This window comes from Rhea pennata, unplaced genomic scaffold (genome assembly GCF_028389875.1).
Source record: "Rhea pennata isolate bPtePen1 unplaced genomic scaffold, bPtePen1.pri scaffold_40, whole genome shotgun sequence".
NCBI classification, from domain to species: domain Eukaryota; kingdom Metazoa; phylum Chordata; class Aves; order Rheiformes; family Rheidae; genus Rhea; species Rhea pennata.
Window position 1 is genome coordinate 1732787 of NW_026907681.1, and position 27801 is coordinate 1760587.

General features: G+C 51.1%; 1 pseudogene; it reads left to right on the plus strand.

The window, feature by feature from the left end:
* Positions 1-77: 77 nt before the first annotated feature.
* On the plus strand, positions 78-27462 carry LOC134154752 (DNA polymerase epsilon catalytic subunit A-like; annotated as a pseudogene).
* Positions 27463-27801: the final 339 nt, after the last annotated feature.

Here is a 27801-nt window from a genome sequence, read left to right on the forward strand (position 1 = left end):
GTGGTCATATTCAGGATCCGGTTGTTCTCGCCTTTGACATTGAAACTACCAAACTCCCTTTGAAGTTTCCTGATGCAGAGGCAGACTGGATCATGATGATCTCCTACAGGATTGATGGGCAGGTAATGGAACAACAGTTCTTTTCTTCATGCTTTGGAGCAAAATACTAGACAGCAAACGAGCATGTCACCTTTGGCCGTCTCGTCCCTGGCTTGCTTTGTTGCTAGTTGCTTGGTCTATATGTAATGTCTGTGGAAATAAAATTGAAGTCTAGTCTGAATGATGCATAAGGATTTCCTCATTTTGTATGTTGGAGAACCCAGCTAAGGCTATTGGTGCCCCTTTTGAGGGGCAGTAGTAATTCGGAGAGTATAGTCCTTAAGTTGTCTCCCTTTTGGCACCCTTAGTTGATTGTAAGCAATTGTTCAGAAGGTGACCTCCAAAGAGCCGTTCCCACTTGACAAAAGCTCTACCTATCAAGCTGTGCAAGGATTATCTCATCGATGGAAGACTATTTCATCCTTTAGGGATGAAATATCTATTTCATCCTTTAGTTAGGTTGTTCAGGAACGTGTCCCTGGTGTAGCAGGGATCTGAGTCCTCAGTAACTCTTCCTTTGTCAACTCTCTAGGGCTATCTGATCACAAACAAGGAGATTGTCTGTGAGGATATTGAGGACTTTGAATTTGCTCCCAAGCCGGAGTGTGAGGGTCCATTCTGTGTCTAATGAACCAGATGAGGTAAGTAGGTTCTACTTGGGAAATCAGGCTGCTTTTTATCTGCCTTGGTCTCTTGTAGGCCAAAGAGAGCTTATCACCCAATAGAGTGTATCTTTGGGGAGCACAGCGTACAGTCACGGTGCTGGTGATGCTTTCATTTCGTGGTGTGATGATGAGGCAGATCGGGCTCTAGCTAGGTCAAGAGCAGAGGGGAAGGACTGCATCAATTGTATTATATCCAGTGCCTGCCTGCAGGAGGTGAATTTGCTGAGTGTTTGTGTTTGGGGGGGAGATGTTTTTTGTTTTGGGTTTTTTTTTTTTAATCCTCTGTTGCATACTAGGCTCGTTTAATCCAGAGGTGGTTTGAACATGTCCAGGAGACCAAACCTACTATCATTGTCACATACGATGGAGACTTCTTTGACTGGTAAGATCAGGAATGAAAACTGACCTGGTTTCTAAAAGGAAATGTTGCCTAGGCCATGGGGTGCGATCGGATACCAGCCTGTATGTCCTTTGTCTGGAGGTCACATAGCGGCCACGTGTGTTCTTATCTACACAGACTATCCAACCAGTTTGGGAACCTGTTTACATCCTGATTATGTGCTCTTTATCTGGAGTGCTGGGCTGAGTCTTGGATCGCCAGCCTGCAGAGGACTGTCGAAGAGGGGGAGGTGGAATTCAGAACTTTTTTTTTTTCCCTGAGCAGAGCTATGTTTATTGGCTTTGAAATATGAACTTCTATAGAGTCTCCTCAGTTGGTCCTGGGATTGCGGAGCTACTTCTAGATTGTTGATTTGGCAATGTTTGTACACTGATGACCTCAGTAACTGGAGAACAGGCAAAGTGTCAAAAGAGAACTGCAGAACAATAGGGAGACCAGAGCAACCAAGCCTTTGGGGAGCGAGGGAAACTCGATCATAATGTTCTGCCTCCTGGTATAGGATGTAAGCAAGCAGCTTCCTTCATGCAGTAGCTCTGCCCTACAGGGAGTTTTCACTGTGGCCAGCTCTCACGGGTAAGGTCTGGAGCAAAGGAGACTTCACAAGAAAAATTCCTCATTAAGTAGCTTACAAGAAAGCAATTCTGAAACCCTTGGGATGGGGTTGGGGTGGAGGAAAGGGACTGCTTTGTTTCTTCTCTTCTGCATTGTCTCTCTCCTCAGGCCTTTTGTGGAAGCAAGAGCAGCAGCTCATGGAATTAATATGTATCAGGAGATTGGATTTCAGAAGGGCAGCCAGGGAGAGTACAAAGCCCCGCAGTGCATCCACATGGATTGTCTGAGGTACCGAATGCTGCCTCTGTACCGTATAACTGCATCTTTATCTGTTAATTTGTATAAAATGCCTACAATTGATGTATTTGAATGCTGTCCCTTTTCCATCTCTGTGCACTGCTATCATGGGTTACATCTTATTAGGAAAGGACTAGCACCCCCATCTTTGGTTGTGCTGCTTCTACTCGGTACTCCGTTGTGTGCCATTATGTACAGAAGTTACGTCTCATCCACACTAGCCTGAATGACTAACTGTGTTTATACAGTCTGCTGGTGGCTGTCACTGGGGGCTTGAGAACTGTCCTGGATAGCAGGTAAAAGGACAGGATAAGACCAAACTGTTGTAGTGGGCACAGGGCCATATTCTAACCCAACAGCCTGCCTCGCACAGAGAGGAAAAGAAAGGGTGTGTGTGTGTGTGTGTGTGTGTGTGTGTGTGTGCGTGCAGGAGAGGGCTGTCTGTCTTGGCAGTTGTGACTTGAATGTTTGGACCAGTGTCCAGACTCTGGAAAACAACTGCCTCTCTTTACAGTCCTGCTGATACCTCCTCCTGTGTTAAAACGTTTATCTTTGAAGTCTCTGAAGTATGAGGGTTGAGAAAAATCTGAGCAATAGAAATGATCTGAATGGCAGAATTTGTACGAGTCAGGATTTAAGAGCATGGGTAGATATGCAGACTGTCTAAAGCTGTGCAGCTTCTTATTCCACTGCACTTGGATGTTCTGCTCTCACGTTTCCCTGTTACAGTAATCCAGATCTTTTTTGTACGTGTACGTAGCAGCCCTTTCTGAAGTGCAGGGCTGTCTCTTCGTAGACTGGCATTTTCATTATTCTGTCTAGGTGGGTGAAGAGAGAGAGTTACCTACCAGTGGGAAGTCACAACCTGAAAGCAGCAGCGAAAGCAAAACTGGGTTATGATGCAGGGGAGCTGGACCCTGAAGAGATGTGCCGGATGGCTACAGAGGAGCCTCAGGTATTCCCACCCTGTGCTGTATCTCTGGGCATCTGCAATATTAGTGAACCTTTGAGTTAGAGCTTTGTGAAATCCTTTAAGTTAATGCAGTGTCTTTGAGAAGTTGTCAGTGTATCTTGCTGAATTTCAGACACCTGAAAGAATTTAAGCTTAGGGAAGAATAGAATTTCTTTGATGTGTTTCTGGCATTGGTGTTGCACTGTATATTTGTGTTATTTACACTTCTGCAAAATGGTAGTACTCGGGGCATTGCAACGGAGCAGTAGTTTGCTAGAGTCCAGGAGACACCTTAATGAGGTTTCTGCTGAAGCCCTGGAGATCTCTCTAGGCCAAGAGTGGCCTCCTGACCACTCAGGAGTGGCATCTGTGCAGATATGTGGCAGTGAGCTCATCTTCCCCATTTCTGCTAATTCGGAGCTGGCTTATGTAATTCGGGTTAAAGCAGAATGCAGTCTTAAGCCAACTGATAACTCTTTACACGCTGGGATGTTTGTGTGCAGAAATATACCTTTTGCATCTTCCTGCTGATTTCAACCTTTCCTTGTTTCCCGTTGTACGTGTTAACTGCTGTATTAAATGTGACTGGGATTGATTTGTCTTTCTCCTCAACAGACTCTGGCCACCTGTTCGGTGTCTGATGCAGTTGCTACCTATTACATGTATATGAAGTATGTGCACCCTTTCATTTTCGCGTTGTGCACCATCCTTCCCATGGAGCCTGATGAGGTGAGTGCATGCCTGAAACAATTTCTTTTCTGGGCAAAGAGCTGCATCCTTCCTGCAACAGTGACACATTGGCAATAGAACTGATTTCTACAGTTTGGATAGTTTTACACAAGGAAAGGAGGGAAAGTAGTCTCCAAATGCGCTTCCTTTCTGCAGTACAGCAGTCATAGCTGTTTTTCCATAGACCAGTTATGGGTAGCCTAAGTGAAGGAGTTGGTTTTGTTTCCTTACTGTGCTCCTTGCCTTGGGCTTCAATACTACCTGAATAAACACATCATGTTGGGCACCAAATCAGACATTTAAGTTCAATGATGCAGTGATAAGGCCAGCCTAATTCCAGCAGCACCCTTTACAGCTCTTCTTTCTAAGTCCAGTTTTTGATGTCTGTCTTTTTACAGGTGTTAAGAAAAGTTTCTAGGACACTGTGTGAGGCATTGCTGATGGTTCAGGCCTATCCCGCCAACATCATCTTCCGCAACAAGCAGGAGCAGGAGTTCAACAAACTTACAGATGATGGCCATGTGCTGGACTCGGAGATGTATGTAGGAGGCCACGTGGAAGCTCTGTAATCTGAGTTTTTTCGCAGTGACATCCCTTGCTGCTTTAAAATGGTAAGGACACAATCAAGGTGTTGCAACGGAGGCTTTAAAATGGTAATGCAATCATGCTCTTCTTTCTGGAGAACATGGCAGTAGGGAATAACCCTCCAACTGGAATTACCATCCTCTGTTCTTTTGGGGGATACCCAATAGCAATACTTATTATAAAACTTGGATACCTAATTTATGGCTTGAGTGCATGAACCTGCTTAGAGTTTAGGTGGGAAGGGTTGGAGAAGTTGCTCTTCATGACCTCAGGCTGGCTATTGGGTAAAGACAGTGTTACAGCAAGGAGAGTGGTTCATTGTTGTGTGGGTTTGTTTATTGGTTGGTTGAAGGGTTTTTTTTTGGGGGGGGGGGAGGGTTGGTTTTCTTTGAGCCAGTGGTTGTTGGCAGAGATGACTCTGTTTTTGTCTCATCAGGATTATATCTTTGTCCTTCTCCCACTCAAGCCAAGCTTCTTTTGCCCTCTTCATTTGGCCTCTTTTACCTGTTTCTGATTACTACTACTGTCTGAATTGTAAGTTTTAGAGGCAACTTCTCTCTCTGCTGTGTGATACACCACACCTCAGCGCTGCTTATTTTAGTGGCCTTAATCTCGTAAATGATCTTAAGGGAACGTGCACTGTGAATTTAGAAGGATCTTAAATCTAACTCCTTGGCCCCTTAGAGCAGTGAGATGTGTGAGCAGCTGACTACTGGGTCAGCCCCGCCTCATAAGTGTTGCCCTGTGGAACATACATGCAATCATCTCTTCTTGTTAGCTGCCCTATATAGCCTCCTTTGCAGGAGAACTCCAAGGGCCGGGGAGCAGCCACCATCTCTTCTCTGCTTTGTGTTTTGCCCTAGTGCCAGTGGTGTAGACTTTTGTGAGTTGTAGAGTTCTTAGCAGAAAGCCACCGTCCTTCAGTTCTAGAGAGCTCAAGTTGGCTATGGAGGTCAGGCCAGCTAATTGGCCAACATTATCTGCCTGCTCACATCGGAGCTGATCAGTGAACGAAGGGGCATTTCAAGATGCCATTCAGCTGACCTGTTTCAGCCATCTGCCCTTCAGATGAGATGAATTGCTCTCTACCCATACTGAGACATGCTCTGCTAAGTAGTGAGCCCGTTTTCAAATATCCCCGAAGTTACGCTGGAGCATGGATAATCTTGCAGAAGCTGTCACCCCCTGCCCCCCTTCCCTGGGCGGTGTGCGAGGATGGGTGTCGTGCCTAGAAGAGGTCTCAGTATCATTCCTGTATCCTTGCAGAATCCTGCTGGCTTTGACTTCCTGGTGCAGTATGTGGAGAAGACGCTCCGGCATGCTGTCAAAGAGGAAGCAGGTTTGCCATTGGATCAAGTCACCAACTTCCAGGAGGTCTGTCGTCCTGCCTCAGCCTGCAGGGCCAGAGGCATGACCGGGCTTTCCAGGGAGAGCAGAACTGTGAGGGTGGAGTTGCAGCACGTTTCTTTAGGCAAGCCTGGGTCCTGTGCACATATGTTGGTGTTGTATAACAACTTTCTTCAACTTTGAGTTCTGCCCCATGTACATCTATGCCTGATTTCTCATATTAATGAAGAACTGGTGTAGGCTGGAGGCAAGGCTGATTTTTCTCGTCCTGAATATGTCTGGTGAGACAGCACATGTTAAAGATGCCTGTTTAGACTCATTTGATACTCCATGGAGAGAGACAGGAGAAACTTATCTGTAGACATTTGCAGTGTAGATGAAACTTACCTTGGAGGTCCAAAAGAAAACCTTAAAGATTGGTGGCTAAAGAAGACTCGCCGCTGCCACTCTTCTTAATCCTATTCGTTTAGTTCTTCATACTCTTCCTGTGTTCCCCAGAATCAGTGGCAGGTGTCTCTGTGCATGTCGGAAGTAAAGGACCAAATATAGTGCATATGTGACTGCATCATTAATTCCTTCTTGTTTGAATTTTACTTTTTTACATCTCCCCGCAGGCTTGTGATGAAATCAAAGTCAAGCTGAATTCCTTGAAGGATGTTCCTAACGGAATTGAATGCCCCCTTGTCTACCATTTAGATGTAGGGGCCATGTACCCCAACATCATTCTGACCAACAGGTTGCAGGTGGGTAACCTCAGTCCAGTCAGGAAGGAGTCTTCTGTTTTGTCTTGCGGATGGTCTAGGAGGTCCCTCCGATTTGATCCCCTTAGCGGCAAACAATAAACTTTCTGCCCTGGACAGGGGGATAAAATAAGGCTCGGTTTGAAATCCAGTCAGGCTGTTACAGTTGGCAGGTGTGCAGAGCCGAAAGGTCTGTCCAAGGTAGAGCAATAGCTTTAGCTGGCTTCTTCCAAAGAATAGTCATTGTTCTTTCTGTAACTTGTGTTCTAAAAAGCTTCTAGAAAGGAAAACTTACTGAACATCACCTCTGTGATGTTCACATTTGTGTTCTTCTAGTACCCAACATCGATTCCTTCTGGCATATGTCACTGGAGGCAGTTCTGTTATCTCTAACATGGATGTGCCTGACCTGTGTCCAGCCCTCAGCAATGGTGGATGAGGCCACGTGTGCTGCCTGTGACTTCAACAAGCCAGGTGCTAATCGTCAGTGCCGGATGACTTGGCAGTGGAGAGGAGAATTCAGTAAGTGTAATTCTGCTGTCTGCTTTGTCAAGTTCCCTGTTGCATGGCAGCATGGATAGAGCTTGCAGTGTGAGCTGAAGACACAGAGACCGCTTCCTGTTCCTCCCCTGGAAAGCTCCTAGTTGCTGTTCCTTTGCAGTGCCTGCAAGCTGCAGCGAGTATCACCACATCCAGCAATGGCTGGAGCCTGAGAAGTTTCCTCCTCTGTATCCAGATGGAGCACCCCGGGCGTTCCACGAGCTTTCCCGTGAAGAGCAGGCCAAGTATGAGAAGAAGCGACTGGCAGGTAAAAATAAATGGCGTTATGTGGAGCAGGTTTTTGCTGCCTAGACTATAAACACATCATTAATTACTTCTCTCTCAGGTCTGGGACTACTTAGTTCATGCTGGCTCAGACTGAATTTGATCTCAGTTTTGTGCTGCAACAGTTTTCCCCTAGGATCCCAACCAATTCCTGTACGTTTTTTGAGGAGGAGGCAAGTGCTGTTTTTTGTCTCAGTGTTTCTCTTTTCTCACTGAGAGCCATGTATTTGAGCTGAGAAACATGAAAGGTGGTTTTTGTTTGGTTTTGTTTTTGTTGTTGTTCTTTAATGAGCGCTAATTAAAGCATGTCAGTGAAACACATGCATCAATATCCTTTCACTTTTTGCTCCTAAAGTGATACTACTCAGCAGAAGCATCTAGGTAGTGGGGGCTCTGAGCAGAGGCTGAATTTGTGGGTGAGCCCTCATGGGCAATTTATTTCCCACACACACCTCTGCATCTCTATAGAGAGGTGCTGTTTCTCCCCACATTAGTATCTTCCTGCCCTTGCCTGTGTAGCAGGTCTGCTTCCTTGCTTTTCTAGGTATGGTGTTTATTTGCATTGATGGAATTTTTCTCAGACTGGTGCCTTGAAAGCTTCAGATCTGTGGATCTGTGTGGTTTGCCCAATGCCGTTGTGTTCATCCTTCCCATCCATAGTGGGGCACTGATCTCTGAGAAAGCTTTATTTATTCCCTTAACTAGATTATTGCCACAAGGCTTATGAGAAGATCCACGTCACCAAAGTGGAGGAGCGTGTCACCACCATCTGCCAGCGAGAGAACTCTTTCTGTGTAGACAGTGTACGAGCTTTCAGAGACTGTCGCTGTGAGTTCAAGGGGCTGCATAAGGTGCTGGGCTTGAATTTCTGTTTTATTTGTGCTGCCAAAGCTAGAAGGTCCTCACCTCTCACTGAAAACTTGAACCCTAAAGGATCGTTTTGCTCAATCTGTATGGTCAATAAGAAATATTAGCTTTCCTGACAGCTCTGGTGCAAGTGCAAGTTTTTCCCCTGCTGAATCCTAAACAACTGCTACCACAGTGGTTCCTAGCTCTCTGATGCAATCACTTTCAGTGCTAGGAAAGAAAACAACTAGGGTTTTTTTGGCTTTTACTGGATCTAGAAAATCCTCAGCTCAACTATTTTGTGATCTGGTTTGTGTTCACTGTAGGGTACTCTTCAAACAGAAGGATGAGACAAGCAGAGAAACAAACTTGATCTTAGGTTAAGAAATGATTGATTCTAGGAGAAAGAAGCAGCATGTTCTAGTTCTCAAATGTTTGGAGTCTTGTGGCAGAGGGAGGAGACTGAAATGTAATTGCTAATATATTGAAAGAAATGACAAGACCCTGGGACTCTGTCTCTGGAAGAGTTTCATAAAGAGCCATTTGCTTTGCAGTTGTTGCTAGTTCTGTTGTGAATCACGGAGGTTGCTGGGAGGCCTTTTCTGCTGAAATGGTTCTGCTGTTAGTCTCAATATAATCTCTTGCTGCAAGCATTTAGTTCTTGCCAGCACAATACATGGTGTGGCAGAATTGATGTAGGATGGCAGTTCTGCTGGGATTAGGTAATTCTAACTATGGGTGTGAGTTACAGTTGATGCTGCAAGACTCTTCCCTAATATAGCATGATGCCTATGCCCAACGCTTCCCCCTCAAATGCAGAAGGAGCAAAAAGAAAGAGGAATTATCTTAATAACTGATACTGTTCTAGATCACAGTGTCAAATTAGGATTGCGATGGGGGGAATATCTGACTATTGATGCTGCCTGTAGTGGAATGTAGGGTTGTCCTGACTCTGCCTCTTGCCGTCAGGTGTGGAAGAAAAAACTGTGTGCTGCTGTGGAGACAGGCGATGCCTCTGAAGGGAAGCGCTGCAAGAATATGGAAATCCTCTATGACTCCCTGCAGCTGGCACACAAGTGTGTCCTCAGTTCTTTCTATGGCTATGTCATGCGTAAAGGGTGAGTCTCACCTGTGGTCATTGCTGGAGTCCTCCAACAAGGAGCCTTGTAAACCAGAGCTGTTCTAGTGAGGCTGTCACCTTCTTAACCTGCTTCCGAAGCACAAGGGGGATGATAGGTTGTGGGATTTGCTTGTCTCAAGTGAAACAGTAGGATTGTTGTATAAAGACAGATGTGATGGAAATGTACAAGTATGAGAATTTCTGGTGACCTTCTTGTGAAACTAAAACAAGATGTGAGACAGGACATGGAGGAGTTCTGGAAGGATAAGCGGCTTCTGATTTGTTTTAGTGGACTTTTTAATGAGCTCCCGTTGTACTCTCCCTGGGTACTTGCCAACTATGCTGTTATATGCTCTCACGTGATTTTACACAGACTCTGCAGCTTGATTGCAGCTTGTAAGTATGTCCGCTTGCACAATGAAGTCGGACATTCTCCAGCGTTCACATTGAATGTGTGGTGATGTCTCATTTTCTTCGCGACAATAGGTGATCCCTGTAACACTTGTTTTTGTTCCTACTAATGACTTCTTATTTATTAGTCCCCTTAGCAGGGACTTTTGCTAAACAAGGCCCTGTAGCATTGGCAATGAGTGGCAGGGTTTGTCTATAGGTGATTCTTCAGGGTGTGCGGTTTCCTGAAGTATCACAGGGAAGGAAAGGAAAATGATCTCCTAAGGGCTGTTGTGGTTGTCTTTTTTCCCTGAGACTTTATTTTCTGTACGACCTGATGCGCTTCCCCGCAGCAGTACTTAAGAGGTGGCACTGCATCCTTTTGACTGTCCCTCCTCCATTCACAGAGCTCGCTGGTACTCCCTAGAAATGGCTGGGATTGTGTGCTTCACTGGAGCAAATATGATCACACAGGCTAGGGAGCTGATTGAGCAGATTGGGTGAGTATGTGCTGAGCTGAGGAAGAAAGGTTCTCCTGTATGTAGTGTGAGCAGATGGGTAAGGGCAGAATTTGACCGGCAGAGAAGAGGAGCAGTGGGATAGATGTGGGATTAATCAGTGGAAGCTCTGGTGTTCTGGAGATGCAGATTTCTGACATTGCCATGGCTTATTAATGCAACTGCTGTTGTATGACTAGGACTTCCTTTGCAGAAAGGACACTGCCTCTGCCTGACTTGTGGACAGAGAACAGTTCTTTGGCATATTTTCCAATCTCTTCCTGATGGTGACTTTTTTTTCTTCCGTTCTTAGGAGACCTCTAGAACTGGATAGAGATGGGATTTGGTACGTCCTTCCCAACAGCTTCCCGGAAAACTTTGTCATCAAGTCAACCAATGCAAAGAAGCCAAAGGTGACAATCTGCTACCCAGGTGCCATGCCGAACATCCCGGTGAAGGTGAGTCTCGCATCTGTACCAGCCAGCTGTACAGTCTGGTGAAAACAGTGAAAGGGAAGAAAATGTTTTAGCCTTCTGTAGGCCTGCAAGCCAATCAGGCAGTTCTTGTGAATGGAGTAGCTCTACTGGCAGCGGAGTATGCATCTTTGTTCTTGGAGTTGGCTTCAGCCGAGAGGACAGCCTCTCTTTTGTCTCTGGCCCCCTGTGTAATGAGCAGGACGTTGGGGCTGACAGCTTTGCTTGCTACACAGCTACTCTCTGCCCTGCACAGCTCATAGCTCAAACTGGCGTTTGAGTGGAAGGAGAGAGTCTGATATAGCAGGGAGGGTATAGTGTAAGAGACCAGGGTTGGTGTCTCCTTCTGTGCATAGACTGCCAGAAGCAGCAGGAGTCAAGACAAGAACAAGGTCCCATGCTCTGCTTGCTCAGCCATTTATGGCTATAAGCCGAAAGAAGTGACTTCAGAGTCTCCTGCACTTTTCTTCAAGTCACATGTTTGAGTCCTACCTGCTAAATTGTTCTGTAGCTTTCCAAGGAGTTGTTTGGTCACAAGGGATCAAGCTAACTTACCCTATCTTAGCAGAGAATAAAGTATGTTCCCTCAGGAGAGCAGGGATTGATCTTTCCCATCATCCGGAAGGAACAAAGGCCGTCAGTGATCCCTTCAGACAGGATGATGTATCTGGGGGCAGTCTGCTCGTATAATCAGCCGAGCTGTTGAGTGAGGCTATTCTGTTGGGGCTGTGCCGGCAGGAAGGCTTCACAAATGATGAGTACCAGGAGCTGGCGGACCCAGCCTCTCTCACCTATGTCACACGCTCAGAGAACAGCATCTTCTTTGAAGTGGATGGGCGCTATTTGGCCATGATCCTCCCAGCGTCCAAGGAGGAGGGCAAGAAGCTGAAGAAAAGGTAAGAGTTCAAAGCTTGAAAAATCACCACTTCCCCAAGGGAAGGGATTGAGGGTCCTCTTCCTTGACTACATTTGAGGCATGTTAGTCCTTGCCCCGTGTTGCCAGTCCTCTGGAGCTGGCAGCATGTTTGGTTTGCTTGTTGCTGCATTCCACCGAGATCATGCTGTCTTTAAACGGCAAGTTCCTTGCATGAGATCAGTCTTTGAATCCAGCTATGCCCTGGCCTTAATTGACACACTCTGACAGTAAATTTCTGAAGATAACTGTGAAACAGCACTTCTCAAACTTTCTGATTAGTCATGGTCTGCCTGTTTGGTTCTGAGATGCACAGGCAAATTTTTCTTTCTATCTTTTCTCTTTAAATTCACTAATCTGTCTGTCCCTCTCTCAAAATTACAGACCTCTAGTAATACTTTTCCCAGAGGTTTCCACTTTAATCCCCATCTAGGGGAAGGAATGGATCTTGCCATTGCAGTCATGTTCTAGAAAAGCAATTGCACTTGACTTCACTGACTTTCTCATGCAGCCTGCTTAAATACGAGCACGAGCAATCACGAGAGGACTGCCCACAGACCTGGGTCTGGGTTCAAAAAATACTGTCACTGTCCTCCAGCACTCCCTGCTCTTACAAGACTATGTTTGTTTCTGCTTGAATGTCTCTGTTGGATGAACTCCAGCATCCACTGTGAGTGCCTTTGCATGCCAAGGGAGTCTGTCGCAGAAGTCAAGATGATGTCAAGCACTGAATGAACTCTGCTCATGGAGTCTTATCTCCGGGGCCCTTGATTTTTTTCTGTGATTTTAGGGATGTCAGCAAGTGCACTTATTTCTTGCCCACTCTCCAAGTGGAAAGAGCAGTAGTGTGGAGCTGGCTGGCAGGAACCACTGCCAGCTGAGGAAGAAAAGACTGCCTGGAGGAGGGGTGACAAAGCAATGTACGCTTGAGTCTCACCTCTGTTCCACTGAAGCTTCCTGTGATGGTTATATTGAGCGATACAAATAATTGGCAGGCATATGAAATCCACGAAACACAATAGAAAAAAAGTGGACAGTGTATTGTCATAGGTGTTTCAATAGCGATGTCCAGTTTCCTCTGAGTCCATTTTGCCAGCATCCCCTCCTATTTTCCAAACAAAGCTTGATTCTCCTCTATAAGGCTTTTCCTAGTATCTCACTCCATTTCTCTACTCCTCTCACCCTGACTCTCACTTCTTGCCCTTTATTTGTGTGCATTTAAGAACATTTTGCCAGTTAGTATTGGCAAGTTGGGGGCAGAGGCTGATGTGCTTTTGCAGCTGGAGGTGAAGTAGTTCATGATGTTACTGTCTCTAGCTGTGTAAATATGCCTAGATCCTGCTAGTCCAGAGCCCCACAGCTTGGATTAACTTACCTGGTGGCTGCCTAGTTTGGCAATACTGGAAGTACTTTGGCAGGAGGGTAGTAAGTAGCATCCTGGGTGATGTGTTCCTTGGCATAGACCAGGTTTTGCACAAGCTCTATATCCTAGGTATGCAGTCTTCAGTGAAGATGGATCGTTGGCTGAACTGAAAGGGTTTGAGGTGAAGTGACGGGGAGAGCTGCAGTTGGTGAAGATATTCCAGTCTTCTGTATTTGAGGCCTTTCTGAAAGGCACCACACTGGAGGAGGTCTCTGCCTCTGTAGCCAAGGTGGCTGATTACTGGTTGGATGTACTGTAGAGCAAGGTGAGTGTAGGGTTTGCAGGATATGCATCCGCTGCATGTTTGTCTTCTCAGGCTGGGGCCAAAGAAGAGATGTCAAAGCTGCCCCAACACTGTAGGGAGGATGGACTTTGTCTGAAGAGAATGGTTGGTCCGTTGTGCCTCTGATGGCTGTTTGCCTGTAATTTCTGCCCCTTTGATTCTCTAGGGCTGCTCTTTAGGGTCTTTTATCACCAGACCTGTTATTACAACACTGTTTTCAGCTGTTACCGCTTAACTGTGGGTAAGCGTTGTCCTCCAGTCACCTCTTTCACAGAGGTAGCCTGGTGGTCCTCTTCCACCAAGGACTTTCTCTAGAGCCACTCACTGAGACAGAGGATGGCAGAACCGTTTGCCTGCAGAATGTTTTCTGAGGAGCCCAGAAGAGATTAGCTTTAAAATAACCAGCAAGAGCAGAGACAATGCCAGAAAACAGAGCCTCAAACTGGGGAGCAGGAGAGATGAGAAACCGGAGCGACTGCTCTGCTTGGGAGTTTATTGGGAGCACTTCCCCTTTGTATTTTGCATCTGGCACTACAGAGCTGGGCCCACTAAGAGTTTGCCGTACAACATCATTTCAAAGCATTGCATTCACAGCAGGAGTTCTGATGCTGACCTCATGTCCATGATCTCTATATTCCATAGGTCATGTTGGCAACTGGAGCAGAGATTGCTCACAAACTCCTCATAAAGACAGCCGTGACAATCAGTTTAAATGTTCCATGTATGTAATAGCAATGAGGTTTGATCATGAGGTTCCTGATAGTGTTTTTTTCTCCTTGCTACTTTTTTCAGGCTGCCAACATGCCTGATTGAGAGCTGTTTGAGCTGATCTCAGAGAACCGTTCCATGTCTCACAGGCTAGAAGACTCCGGGGAGCAGAAATCCACTTGCATCAGCACTTCCAAGCGTCTGGCAGAATTCTTGGGAGCCCAGATGGTGAAGGATGCAGGGCTAAGCTGCCGGTTTATCATTGCTAAGAAAGCAGAAGGGTCTCCAGTCACAGAAAGGTAAACCTGTCTTGAGGGGCCAGGACTTTTGGGAGGATGTGAAGGGAATGGCAGGGTGAATTGATGTGGCATGACCAAGTGATTGCTGGTGTACTGGTTTAGACCATAAAAGAGACTGTAATGGTGAGTAATGCTGTGCAATTGCCTGCTGTTTGTTGGCATAGCAGAGGGGTGAGAGGAGAAGCCCAGAGAGGTGTGTGCAGGCTGAGAAGATGGGGTGCTGTGCTGCCAGTGACCTTGCTGCTGGTTGGTGCTTCCCTATCTTCTCCAGGGCCATCCCACTTGCTGTCTTCCAAGCAGAGCCCAGTGTACGGAAGCACTACCTCCGGAAATGGCTGGAGAGCCCCTCACTGCAGGACTTCAGCATGCGGGCGGTGAGTTGAACGCCCCTATGGAGCAGCACAGCCTTTGATTCTCCTGCACTAGGCTGCAGCTCCTCCCTCAGGAGGCACTATGTGGGCAGCAGTTACTTGTTGTCACAAAGTGAAGTGCTGTGGAGAGTGCTGCAAGCAAGGAGAAATGCTGGTCCCTGCATCACCCAGCAGAGCCCAGAGCAGCACCTTTCTACTCCATCTACTTCACTTTCTACTCCATCTACTTCACTGTCTACTATTGTGCGTCTTGCCCAGATTCTGGACTGGGACTACTATATTGAGAGACTAGGCAGCACCATGCAGAAAATCATCACTCTTGCTGCAGCACTGCAGCAGGTGTGGAGGTGGGAAAGGACAGGAGGGCTGCAGGTCTGTGGTGACGGGAGGAAAGGCAGAGGGCATTGGCTCTGGGGACTTCTTATGTGTGATTTGACAATATTCCTCAGGTAAAGAATCCTGTCACATGGGTCCGGCATCCCGACTGGCTGCACAAGAAACTCCTAGAGAAGAATGATGTGTACAAACAAAAGAAAATTAATGAGCTCTTCACTTCTGAAGGCAAGAGACAGGTAATAAGAGTGAGAGAAAGGAGTTGGCTGTGCTGATGGGCATCTCTTGCTGATAGTGTGGCCTCAGCCCCCAAATCTTCCTGCTGTCATTTCTCTCAGGTCCTAGCTAACCAGCACCAGGGGGGAACACCCAGTTCCCAGACTGGAGACATAGAGGATTTGGGGGCTGCTAAGCCCCTTCAGCCATTGGTTCCAGTCGCAAATAAAGGGAAGCAGGTCCCTATGGCAGAGGAAATCCAGCAGGTGTCCCAGTATCTGGAACTGTCCCAGTCCTGGTGAGAGATCCTGGGCCCACCTGCTGCCATGGCCACATTCCCCTAGGGAGGTTACTTTGTTCCTGGTTGGGTGGGAAAGGGAGACTGCAGGAGCCTGAGGCCAAGATTAGGCCAGATGCTGTCACCTTCTGTGCTCTTGCGCTTGTTGGGACAAGCAACTATGATGCTGGCACAGTTCTTCTATTGATGTGTTTACCCCGATGACTGTACCTCTTTCCTTTCCTCAGATATTACCACATCCCCATTGGGAATCTCCCTGATGACATGTCTACCTTTGGTTCTGACCTGTTTTTCTCCCACCACCTCCATCGCCACAACCATTTGGCGTGGCTCTCACCCACGGCCCGCCCAGAGCTGGGGGGTAAAGAGGCTGATGACAACCGTTTAGTTACGGAGTTTGACGAGAGAGCCTCAGTGGAGATAAACAACCCTGGCTGCTACTCCACAGGTAGGATAGCACTGAGTGGGAGCCGAGCCAAGTGCTCTTCTATGAGCTCAGGAGAAGGATGGCTGCAGTGGCAGAAGAGTATCTGAGCAGTTCTGCAGTTTCTGACAGCTTCAGAAGTTGAGCAATGATCTGGACAGGATATATGCAATTGGCATCTCCTGGGGATAGAGTCCTGTATGCAATAGAAAAATGCATGTAGGCATTTAAGTACAGATTATTTTCTAGTTTGTGGCCTCTCATAGCAGCATTCAGAAGATCACTTCTGGTGGTCCCTAGGATGAATCTTTCTGTGATGCAAAACAAGCTGACTGATAGTTCTTCTGAGCACCTCTGCTGCAGTTTCCAGAAAAAGCTGGTGGCCCCTGGAGGGGAAGTAGATCCAAGTTCTGTTGGAAGGTGCTCTGCTGTTTAACTGTGCAGTGAATGGGGCCGTCTGTACATAGCATCACGGCCGTAGAGGGGAGAGGTCTGGCCATGTGCCAAAAGTGTCCTTTAAGGCCTGTAACACAAGGTGTGTGGCAGTCTGGAGAGCAGCACAGTTTCCCATGCTGCTGCAGTAGCATACAGGCTTTCACCATTTCCTTATATGAATATCTTGATGTTGCACTCGGTAGATGCAGCAACACCTGTAAAGAGCTCTTACAACTTGTGGAAAGTCCTGGCAAGTGGGTGCATTCATCATACCTGGAGAGGGGATTGTGTGCTTGCTGGTTCTCTGCCCTGCTTGCCCGTTGACAGGTTGTGTTTGTTCACAATGTGTCTGGAGCTGGATATTCAGAGCTTGGCTGTAAACACAGTGTTACAGTCCCATCACATCAATGACATGGAAGAAGGTCCCAGCGTGAGTATCAGTTTTGATGTGATCCAGCAGGCATCTCTAGAAGACATGGTGACAGGGAACCAAGGTGCCAACATTCCAGCCAGCTATGATGAGAGTGCCCTGTGCTCCAACCCCTTCAGGTATGTCTGTAAGGGTCAGCATGAGATGGAGCATCTGTTTCATCCTGCCTGATGCCCTCAGGGTCCTGCTTCCCAGGCTGTACCTGCAAGAGGGCAGGGTCCTCCTTCCCAGCTGACTGGCTGGCTTTAGCCTCTCCAGATTCTTACTAGCATGTGGTTTGTGGGGTGCCTTGAAGCACAATAGGCAGCTGGCTTGGCAGAGGGAAGGAGGCGAAGCCCAGCTTTGTCTGTTGACATCCTCCCTTTTAGGCTTGAGGATCAGCTCTCCCTAGTGGCTCAGCCAGCATATGTGAGGAGATGCTTTTGAAGAGTTTGCCCTTTCCTGTTTCTCTTTTCATCTCCACAAGGTCATAGGGGCACATAATTGCCCTGTGGCTTATGTGCTGAGAGCTAGTGCATCTCTGCTTTGGCAGAGTTGCCACTTGCTCTAGCATTATCTGAAAACATGTCAGTGTGTGAAAGGAGGAAGGGCTCATGTGCCTGGTGTGATGCTCATCTCTGCTCCGTGGCAGGATTCTGAAGAGCATGGTGGTGAGCTGGGTGAAGGAGATCACACAGTATCCCAACATCTGTGCAGAGAACCAGGTGATTTGTTTTTACCGCTGGCTCTGCTCTCCTTCCTCACTGCTTTATAACCCAGCTTTGCATCGCCCTCTGCACAACGTGATGAAGAAGCTTTTCCTACAGTAAGTGAAAATGGAGCTTGCCATGCCCTGTGCGTGGAGCAGACGGACATAGCCATGGGTGGTACTCCATTGGCACCCATAGCTGTGTCTTTCTGAGCACCTGTGGCACAACCTCTGGAAAGGCCCAGTAACTTCCAGATGCATAGTTGGTCCAACTTTTGTTGGAGTGCCTGCCATCCTGTGGTTGGAGCTCCCTTAGATGGCGAGACCAACGCATTTGACTACTGGCTGTGCTGGAGCAGCACATCCTTCCTGAATTGTATGTTGTGCTGTGGTTTGCTGTTCCCTGTTTAATGGCAGCTAAATAGCAGCAGTTCCTCCAGCCTGCTGCCTCCAGATCCTGTGTTCTGCTTGACCGTTAGTGGCTGAGTTCAAGCGTCTGGGTTCTTCAGTGGTTTATGCCAACTTCAACCAGATCATCTTGTGCACCAAGAAACGGCGAACTGAGGATGCCATTGGCTACATGGAGTACATCATCAACAGGTGGGGCACACTTGGCTGCCAAAGGGTACGCTCAGCAAGCCAGGCCTGGAGATAATCTTCTGGAGGCTGAGCTAAGACATGGCTCAAGGTGTGGAAGGAGGATGCTGATTCTTGCCTCTTCTTGGTCCTCAGCACTGCATTTCTTGCAAAGTTAGCTTTGGAAGAAAGCGGACAAGGTCACCTGGTTCTTGCGCCATCATGCCCGGAGTAGGGATCTGTCCCTTAACTGTGCTGTATGGGGCAATATTCCAAAAATATCTGTGTGATTCAATCTAAAGAGACCTTCAGGAGAATGTGAGCAGTTGCGCTCTACCCAGTCTCTTATACTCTGGTAGCTCTCAGCATCCCAGCTATGATGTGTGGGCTGCTAAGACAGGCGTCTTGACACAAGAGGCAGTTGAAGCGTGGGTATGATTCCTCTGCAGCCCTTAGTTCTGCTAATGACTGCTCTGCAGCCTTTTGTACTGAGTCCATTCGCTGAAGCATGGTTGGATGTGAGAAGTGAACTGCTCTCTTGCTAACATCGCCTGCTCCTCATTGCCTCCCATGGAGAAGGTTATTAGCTAGGGAAGATGCCAACACTGTGTGTGACTGCAGTCTCTTCCCTCCAGCATCCACTCAAAGGAGATCTTCCACTCTCTGACTATTTCCTTCTGCCACTGCTGGGAATTCCTGCTCTGCATGGATCCAGCAAATTACGGAGGTATCAAGGGAAGAGTGCATTCTAGCGTCCACTCTGGGGAGGTAAGAGATGGGAAGTGCTCAGCTCCAGAGACAGGGTTGCAGTGGGTTGAGTTGAGCAGGGAGCTATTGGTTTGGATATAGGGAATTGCTATGATATCACCAACCGAAAGCCTGGGCATGGCTTGTGCTCCATTCCAGCAGGACACTAGCAAGAGTTAAGTGTTGGATGAGGACAGTGAGGAAGAAGAGGAGAATAAGGAAGAGGAGGAGGAGGATGGAGAAGCAAATGTGGAGGACTTGCTAGAGAATAGTTGGAACGTTGTGCAGTTTCTCCCCCAGGCTGCCTCCTGTCAGAACTGCTTCCTCAGGATTGTGTTGGGTGAGTGCAGTCTGCTGCTCACCTGGTCCTACTTTGAATGTTACCTCTGGTGACTAGAGCTATCCCCACTCTTCTGCTGCCCAAGCCATATCCACAGCATTCCCCACAGCTTCTTGAAGCTCTGTGTGCTACTGAGAAGGTTCTGATGTTGATCCAAAAAACCCCTTACAGTCAAAGATTGCACTGTGCTAGATGTGGTACAGAAGGGACCACCTCCATGTCTGTAAATATCATTGTTTGGGTGGTTTCAGCACCAGTGTGAACTCTCAGAGAGGGGAAAAATGTCATTAGTTCCTGATCAGTCATTGGTGCCCCAGGAGGGTCAACAAGCACAGTAGCACTTGTGCCACTCTCCCATCGTGGACTGCATCTGGAGCTTTTCTTATGTGTCTTTGCAGCCTACATTGTGGCTGTGTACCACAGCATGAAGGAGGAGCTGCGGTGCAATGCCCCTGGGAGCGCTCCCATCAAGAGGAGGGCCACGAGCCAGGTGTCCCAGGAGGCATTGGGAGAGACGGGAGCCATGCCTGGTGAGTACGGTTAGCCACAGTTAGGCATGGGAGAGCTGTGTGCAGCACTGCTGGGCCAGTCCTGCAGCAGGAAGAGAGCTGCCCACCTTGCTGTCCCCGTATGCTTCCATATGGCTCAAGAGCTTTCTCTGCTCCTCCTCTCCAAGCATGATCACTTTCTCACAGGATTACGTGGCCAACGAGCTCACGCAGAGCTTCTTCACCATCACTCAGAAGATCCAGAAGAAGATGGCTGGTTCCCGTAATGCCACTGAGCCCTCAGACATGTTCTCAGTGCTACCTGGCTCCTACTTGCCACTCAACAACCCAGCTCTAGAGTTCATCAAATACGTCTGCAAGGTTAGTGGGGTGGGCCGTGTTTTTTTTTCTTTTTTTCTTTTTTAAAAAAGAATCTGTTGCAATTCTACAATCAGTTTGTTTTGCCCAGCTAGCACTCGCATCAGAGTGAGTCCCCATGAGGACTGTCTTCTCTGCTGGTGGCCTTCCCTAACACTTTCTCCTCTAGGTGTTGTCCCTGGATGCCAGAATAACTAACCAAGTAAACAAACTGTGCTTGGACCTGCTGCGCCTCATTGAGGTGGGTGAGTTCTCAGAAGAAGCCCAGTTTCGGGTCCCTTGCCGCTCCTATGTGCTCCCTGAAGTCACCCGCAGGAACTGCAATTTTTGCAGGGACTTGGACCTGTGCAAGGACCCTGCCCTCTCGCAGGTACAGCCTTCGTTTCCCAGGAAAACCCCTTTGCCCTGGCTGCATGCATGAAGTCCCTCTTGGGGACACCAGAGGCCCTAGCATGGTTGTGCTCTTGGCCTGTCGTGAACTCACATGTTGTCTGTCTTTCTCTCTCTCTCAATCCTTTTGCTTTGAAGGTTCCGTGACAGTGATAAACCTCCCTTCAGGGTTATTTTCTGCTCATCCCCTTTCCGAGCTGCCTGTGACAGTTTGAGGTGTGCTGGTGCTTTGGCTGATGCTTTATCCCCTCCCGAAATTGGTTATGGCTTCCTGGCACTCGGGGCTCTCTGAATGCTCTTGTTAGGCTGCGAGGGCTGAGGCTGCACCATGCTTTCTCTTGGGAAGAGTCACACTTGTGTTCATCTCCCTTCTCTCTGCCCCTCGGATGGGTCAGTGCTGCCCAGTTGGGTATGCTCCAACTGCCAGGCCCAGTATGACTCGGATTCCATTGAAATGGCACTGGTGGAAGCGCTGCAGAAGAAGCTAATGGCCTTGCTGCTGCAGGACCTGGTGAGTGCTGGGCTGCTGCGCTGCAGGAGCCTGCCCTTGATGTGGCAGGCTGCAGCAGGAGGGCTGAAGCTGCTCTCTGCTCCTTGAAACCGAGCAGCCCAACCTTACTTCTCTGACTGATGTGATGCAGTGGGGATATGATGAGGAGAGTTTGGCTCGAGCGCTCTCCACTTCTTCTCAGCACATAGCTGCAGCCTTTTGCTGGCTGGCTGAGGCTTGACCCATTGACCTTGTGTCAGTGGTGTCTCCCCAGAGAGCCCTGTCAAAGGACTGAGCTGCTCAGCCTTGTCTGCTATCCCAGCTAAAACCCCTTTGCCTCTAGGTGTGCAAGAAGTGTCATGGTGTGAAGGAGACACTTATGCCTATGTACTGCAGCTGTGCTGGAGATTTTGCCCTCACCATTTCCTCCCCGGTATGTGTGCATCCTGCCACGACGTCTGGCCTCCTGCGAGCAGCTCCCCTGTAATAGCCAGTGAAAAACCCTGTGATAACTTGTGCCTTTCAGTCCATCTGGCACAAGTTCATCTCTCTGTGCTTTCTGGCTGTTTATTCATTGATTTGTGCCCAAGCCAGCCAGTCCTGCCTGAGCAGCTTGCAGAGCATCTCCTGGCATGCACACCTGTGGATAGCACGGCTGCAGCGTGGCAATGCTGGATCCCAGGGATTTCTACGTCTGCAGGAGATGGGTAATGCTTGGCTGCTGAAGGAAGTGGGTGGCAGAGCTCTGCCTGTGCTTTCTGCCAACCGCGAAGGCCTGCCCTGCACGGGCAAGGTAGCCGTGAGGTGCAAACCTCAGTCCAGGGAGGCTGGCTCTCCTGAGACTGCCCTGCTGGGGCGCTCTGCTTGCCTGTGCAGAGCAGCATGGCAAGGGCTGTTTGAGGTGGCTGCCGCAGCTCCCCTGTGGCACTGAGGACCTGACGCTGTCCTCATCTCATCCCTGCCTTTGGGATACTTTCACCTTTCCTGAGCTGTGCAAAGCCCAGATTAGCAGGTTCTGCTGGCAGCCAGAGAGAGCAGGGTGTTGGTGCTTGCCCTGGCACGACTCCCCGCCCACCACCTCCACCCTCTCCTGTGCCACAAAGCAGCTGCGCTGGAGCCTATGCTCTCCAGAAGCTGCTTGGGACCAGGTAACGGAGGGGCCATGCCCGCAGGCTGCGGGAGATACCGCAGAGACCGTGGGCATGTGTTGCTGTACAGGGCAAGGCGAGTGTGGCAGCTCTCTCTTAGCTGTCTGTCCACTCTGCCTGCCTTTGGTGGCTCTGAGATTGCCTCCTTGCCCACATATTGCCCCATACCATGATCTCCTGGAAGTGTGACTGGAAGTGGAGCAGAGGGATAGGAAAGAGGAGGCGCAGCTGGAGCATTGCAGTGCCAGATCCCAGGGACTTCCAGAGCTGCAGGAGATGGATGACAGGTGCCTGGTGAACAAAGTAGCCGAGCAGAGCCCTTCCCATCCTGCCTGCTGCCCTCAAATACCTCAAACGGCAGCAGAGCCCTGTGTCTCCTAGCCCCATGTGCTGGTGCCCACAGATGGTTTAGGGAGCACTTGTTCCACTCCGGTTCCCGGGGGCCGAGTGTCCGCTTTGGCAAGCCAGCACTAACACACACACACACACACACACATACACACACACACACACACACTCACACATGCACTCTTCAGCAGCAAGCAGTTAATTAGTAAATACTTACAAAGAGACCGACCCAATGGAAATCTCGAGAAGGACCACTCCAATGCTTGTCCCAATCATCTGCATGATGAAAGAAAGAGAGTTGGCAGGCACAATCCTTTCGGGTGTCCCCGAGGAGGCAACGTAGCCCTCTGTTGTGAAGCAGCCACCCTCTCCTTTGGAAAAATTCTGGTACTTATGGTTATTCATGGTAGGCGGAAGTCCCGGCACGTGGGCCCAGCAAGTGCAGGGAGTTTAGCCCAACTCCGTCCCAGTTGCATAACCGGGCTATGACACTGCGCACGTGTGCAGACTTATTTCGGGGGCCACATTGACTCTGGGGGTCACTATTTCATTACTCTTCAACTTGAGACCTTCATGTTGACTGCTTCTCATGGTTATTCTGTGGCTGGGAGCCACCGAATCTCTATGTAACCAACCGCTGTTCTTTCTCACAGATTTCCAAGACCTTCTTAGTTACTTATTTGTATCCTGCTTAACACAGCGGTAGTTTTCTAGACACACAAAAGTTACAGCATGGACCATTCCCACCAAGTATCACGTAGTACGGATACAAAAGTTGCAACAGGAACCATTCCCACCAAGTATCACCTAGTACGGATGCAGCACTCTGGATCCCAGAGGCGAGGAGATCACTGAGAGCTCCTTTTCCTGTCCTTTCCCTATACATCTGTGTTCATCCTTCAGAAGGGCTACCAGGAATGGGAGACAGCCGGAGAGCTCTATCCTCACCAAAGTCAAGGGTGTGACACAGTCACCAAGCAAGGTGTGGGATGTTGGGGTGTACAGAGCCCACCACCCCCTCCCCCGCGTCTGCTTCCCCCCCGCCCCCAGCCCCAGCCGAGGTGAGGCTCCGACCCTCCTTTCTCCCTTCTCTTGTCTTGCTTGCTTTGGGTGGCCTCTTGGAGCAGTAGATGAGCAGCAGACTTTCTGCAAGGGCTTCCCAACTGCTCCTTCATCCAGATGGACCCAGCAAAGGAAGCTGTCCTGTGTGGTGGTCCCTGCTGCCTGCATGGGGACTCCTGTGTTCCCTCTTCCAGGCCCAGCACTGTCCTTGGCTCCCGATGAGGCAACCATGGCTGCATCCCAGACACATTGGGACTGCATGTTAGGTCACCTTTGCAGTGCTGTGCGGCAGGCTCAGCAGAGCTTGGCACGTAGCACCAGGCAGGGACCTATGGCCTTAGCCAGGCAGGCGCGCCATGCTCTGCCTGCCCTGACAAGCAGCGTCAGGCCTCTGTGGTTTTGGATGTTCAGGGCGGGAGAGGGCACTCTCAGATCAGGTCAGGGGAAGCTCTGACATGCACCCCCTTGTTTGCCAGGGCTATTATTGCCAGCTGCAGCTATTTGAAGCAGAGGGCAGATCAGCTTTGTATTGCCCCGAAGCTTAGGGGAAACAGATTGGACCTTGCCAGACTCTACAAGTGAGAAGTGGGAAGAGGAATGTGCCTTTGATGCTGGGCTCTGTCGCGGAGGAGAGGCACTCTCTCAGCCTTTCGTCTTTTGAGGCAACTGCATGACTTTGGTGGGGCACTTTCAGATGTGGCAGCTGCCCCAGGCCTGTTGCGTGGCCAGAGTGGAGATGGCCTGGTGCACTGGGGCAGGATCTTAGCTTTTTCAATGGGTGGCATGAGAGAGAGGATGAGTTTGCAGTGGTTTTGGCAAAGTGCTTTTGAAATTACCAAGCTGGTCTGTGGAAGAGCTTGGGCTGGCCTCGAGCATTGCCAGTGTGGACATGGCTTGCAGCCGCCACCCGGCATCACCTGGCCAGTGTGTCAGACCTGGCTGATGGCCTCTCTTGGACAGAGAGTCTCGGAGCCTTCCACTATTCCCAGAAGTCTTCTCACAGAGATGTTGAGCCAGATGAATCCCCCCTAGGTGGCAACAGTGAGGCCACATCTGGAATGCAGTGCCCTGTGCAGGGACCATGAGAGCTGCCAGTAAGCTGGAGCAAGTGCAGCAGAGCCCATGAAGATGGTCAGGGCTGGAGAACACAACGTAGGAGGAAAGGCTGAAGGAGCTGCGTTTGTCCTGTCTTAGGAAGGGATAATGAAGGGGGATCTAAGACAGTGATCCAGCACCCGGAGGAGGCTATGGAGGCAGACTCTTCTTAGAGGTGCTCAGTGAAGGCACGAGAGGCAGCTGGCCTGAGGTGCCCCTGGAGCAATTAGGACTGGTAGAAAGGAAACTATTCTTGTGCCTGAGAGTGGTGCAGCCCTGGGAGAGGCACCAGAGAGGCGGGAGCCCTGTGTTCTTGGAGAGGTTCAAGACATAGCTGGACAAGGTCAGGGTGATTTAAGTTAGCTTTGCTGGAGAGATGCAACCCATTCTTAGCTCTTACATACACGCCATGGAGCACTTCTGGGATCTTCAAAGGCTCTACTACCTATGACTTTGTTCTCCAAATAAGGAGCAATTGGTGACCAAATTGGCTTTGCTTGGAGCCGGGCGAGAGCGCGGCTGCTGCCGCGTGGGGCAGCGAGAATAACTGGGCAGCGCTCTCTGCGCCTGGGGAGGCTGTGAAACGCAGCGCAGCCGCACGAGGCAGCCGTGCACGCGGCCGTGTGCCGCGCTGGAGCGCGGTGTTAGTGCGGGCGGCCAGGGCAGTGCGGGGGTGCTAGCGTGTCTCTTCTTTCTCCGTGCCCTCGTCTCGGCGTAGGGAGGCAGAGCGGTTTCTGGCGCAGGCGGAACGGGTGCCTGCGGTGCCCGGCCAGAGCAGAGGGACGCCTGGGGCCGCGCGCTCCTGCGAGTGCAAGGCCGTCGTGGAGCTGGTGCTCGTGCCCCTGGCTCACCACCACACGGCAATGGGCAACGATGCCAGAGCCCTCTACTACCTGCTGGAGAGCGCGGCTGCCTGCTTGCACGTCTCCGACAACTACCTGGTGAGTTGTCCTGCGTGCCAGAGGCCGCTGCACGTGGAGGCCTCTCGGTGGCCTTGCCCAGGGCAAGCCCATTTCCCCCCTGCACTAGGACCGGCCTCTGTGGGCCCTTGGGGGCGAAGGGCTGGGGTCGGAGCCGGGGTTTTCCTCCCGCTTGCGTGTCCCGGGGCAAGAGCCGCGGGGCAGGGGAGCGGGACCTTCGCGCGAGGCGCCCCAGCAGGGAGGCGGTGCGGAGGAGCGCTCGTGCCCGCGGCGTGCGCTGGGGTGGCATCGGCAGGGGCAGGGGCACGGCCTCCGCGGGGAGCTGTGCAGGCGGGTGGGAGTGCTGGGGCTGGAGGCGGGCTCCGCAGCGCCGCTCACCCGCTCTCCGTGCGCTTGCTCCAAGGCCTTCACGAGCCTGCGCAAAGCAGAGGCCCTGAGGAGCTCGGCGGCTCAGAAAGCCCCGGTGCCAGCCTGCTTTGAAGAAGCCACCTTCCTGAGCCTGCAAGGGGAGGTAAAGCGGCAGGGCGGCCGCGAGGGCTCTCGGGGCGGGAGGAGCGGGATGCCGCGGTGGCGCGGGGCAGCCGGCGGGGGCGGCGGGGGGGACACCTCTGGCACTTTGAGGCCCGGCCGCATTGAGCAGCCCTGCCTGCGACCGCCGCGTCCTCCGGCCCCAGCCGGTCGAGGCCCTCGGCCTCGCGTCGGGCAGGGGCGGGAAATGTGGTGGGAGCTCAGTCGGAGCCCTCGGGCACCGCCTGAAGAAGCCTTCTCCTGGGCAGGTGTGCTACAACGTGGGACGCGTGGAGCTGGCCAAGACGACCCTCAGGAAGGCGCTGAGCCTGCTGGGCCGGAAATTCCCGGGCACCTCGGCTGGCGCCTTCTTTCAGCTCCTGCTGGAGCAGTCGGCGCACGCCTCTCACCAGAAGAGCAGAGGCTCCTGCCCTCCCGCAGAGGCGGGGTAAGGAGCTCAGGGAGAAGAGAAGGGCAGAAAGAGCCCTTTCCTTGCTGGTGCTGAGCCCCTCGGCCGCCAGCTGCCTAGGCTTAGGGCTAGAGTCAGGTCCTGGCGAGGGCGACGCTGCGCAGGGCGCTGGGGGCTGCTGTCGGGGGAGGCGGGCTGTGTCGTCTCGAGGGGGACGGCGTGGGTGAGAGCAGAGGGGTGCACAGGCTGCAGAGGGAAAGAGAGTGTGCAGGAGGGAGCAGGCGGTGGGCCCGGGGGGAAGCGGAGGCGAGGGGCGGGGAGGAGGGAGCTCAGGGCTCGCAGCTGGGTGCCAGCCTGCCGCACAGCACCCCTTCTGCTGCCGGTGCCCGGCTTTGCTGGGCCGCCGCGGGCTGTAGTGCCGTCGCGTCCTTGCGAGCAGTCACCTTTCCCCGTGGTGCTTCTCGGTGCTCCTGCATCCGCCCCTGCAGCCCTGCCTGCCCCAGCCGCCTCGTGGGCCTCGCGCCTCCCCGGCCCTGCCGGACTCGGCCCCGCGCGGCTCACGGCTGCGGCTCAGCAGTTTCTCTTGCGTGGCAGGACGGAGAGGCTGCCCTGGCTGTTCCAGCAGAGCCGCTGCCTTTCCTTGCTGCGGCAGCTCTTCAGCCTGGAGAACACTTCCAGCGGCCGGAGGCTCTCGCTCCTCGCAGCGCTCATGAGGGTCAACGCGGCCGAGGAGTCCGAGGACGCGAGTCACGTGAGTGCCTTCTCCGCACCGCAGCAGCCGCAGCAGGCGGCCGCACGTCCGACACGGCTCCTTTCCCCCGGCCCGGCAAGAGCAGCCGCAGGGTCTGCCCCGGCAAGGAGAGGCCAAACAGGACGGGGACGTCCCCGTCCCGGGGCTTCTCTCTGCGAGCTCCCAGGAGACGGGGCTTGCTGTTCTTCTGGGCTGCTCCTCTCATTGGATTTGTGTCGTGACTGTCACCCTTGGGCAGGCTGTGGCTGTGGGAGGCGTGCGAGTGAAAGAGAAGAGCGAAAGTGGCGGTGGGGTTTGTGGCCCTCTAGGCCCGAGAGTCACCCTGGTGAGATCCAGTCTTGTGCATTCTGCTGTCTGGACCTTTCTAGATCCTCGCGTCCTACCTGGAATATGTGCAGTGCTGCCAGGAGCTGGGCCGCCAGGAGGAGCGGCTGGAGAGCGGGCGGGCGGGCGGCCGTCCAGCTTAGCTCCGGCGTCGAGCCCTTTGGAGGAGGAGGGGCGTTAACCGCCGCAGAACTGGCCCAGGCCCTGTCCCGTCTGCACCTCAGCCTGGGAAATCTGCCCCTCTCTGTCGACGTCGGTAGGTGCTGCCCCGGCTCCCTGGGAGAGGAGATCTCTGCGGAGAGAGCCTCTGCGAGTCGGCTTTATTCACTCATTCATTTATTTCCCTCTGCAGTGCACGGAGCTGGAGAAGCCCGACCTGGACCGGGAGCTTCCAGGCACGCTCTTCACGGCGCTCTTTCTCCAGATGAGGTAATGCTGCCGCTGGGCACGGTGCGGTGTCGGGGGGCCACCGGAGATCCTTTGGGCCAGG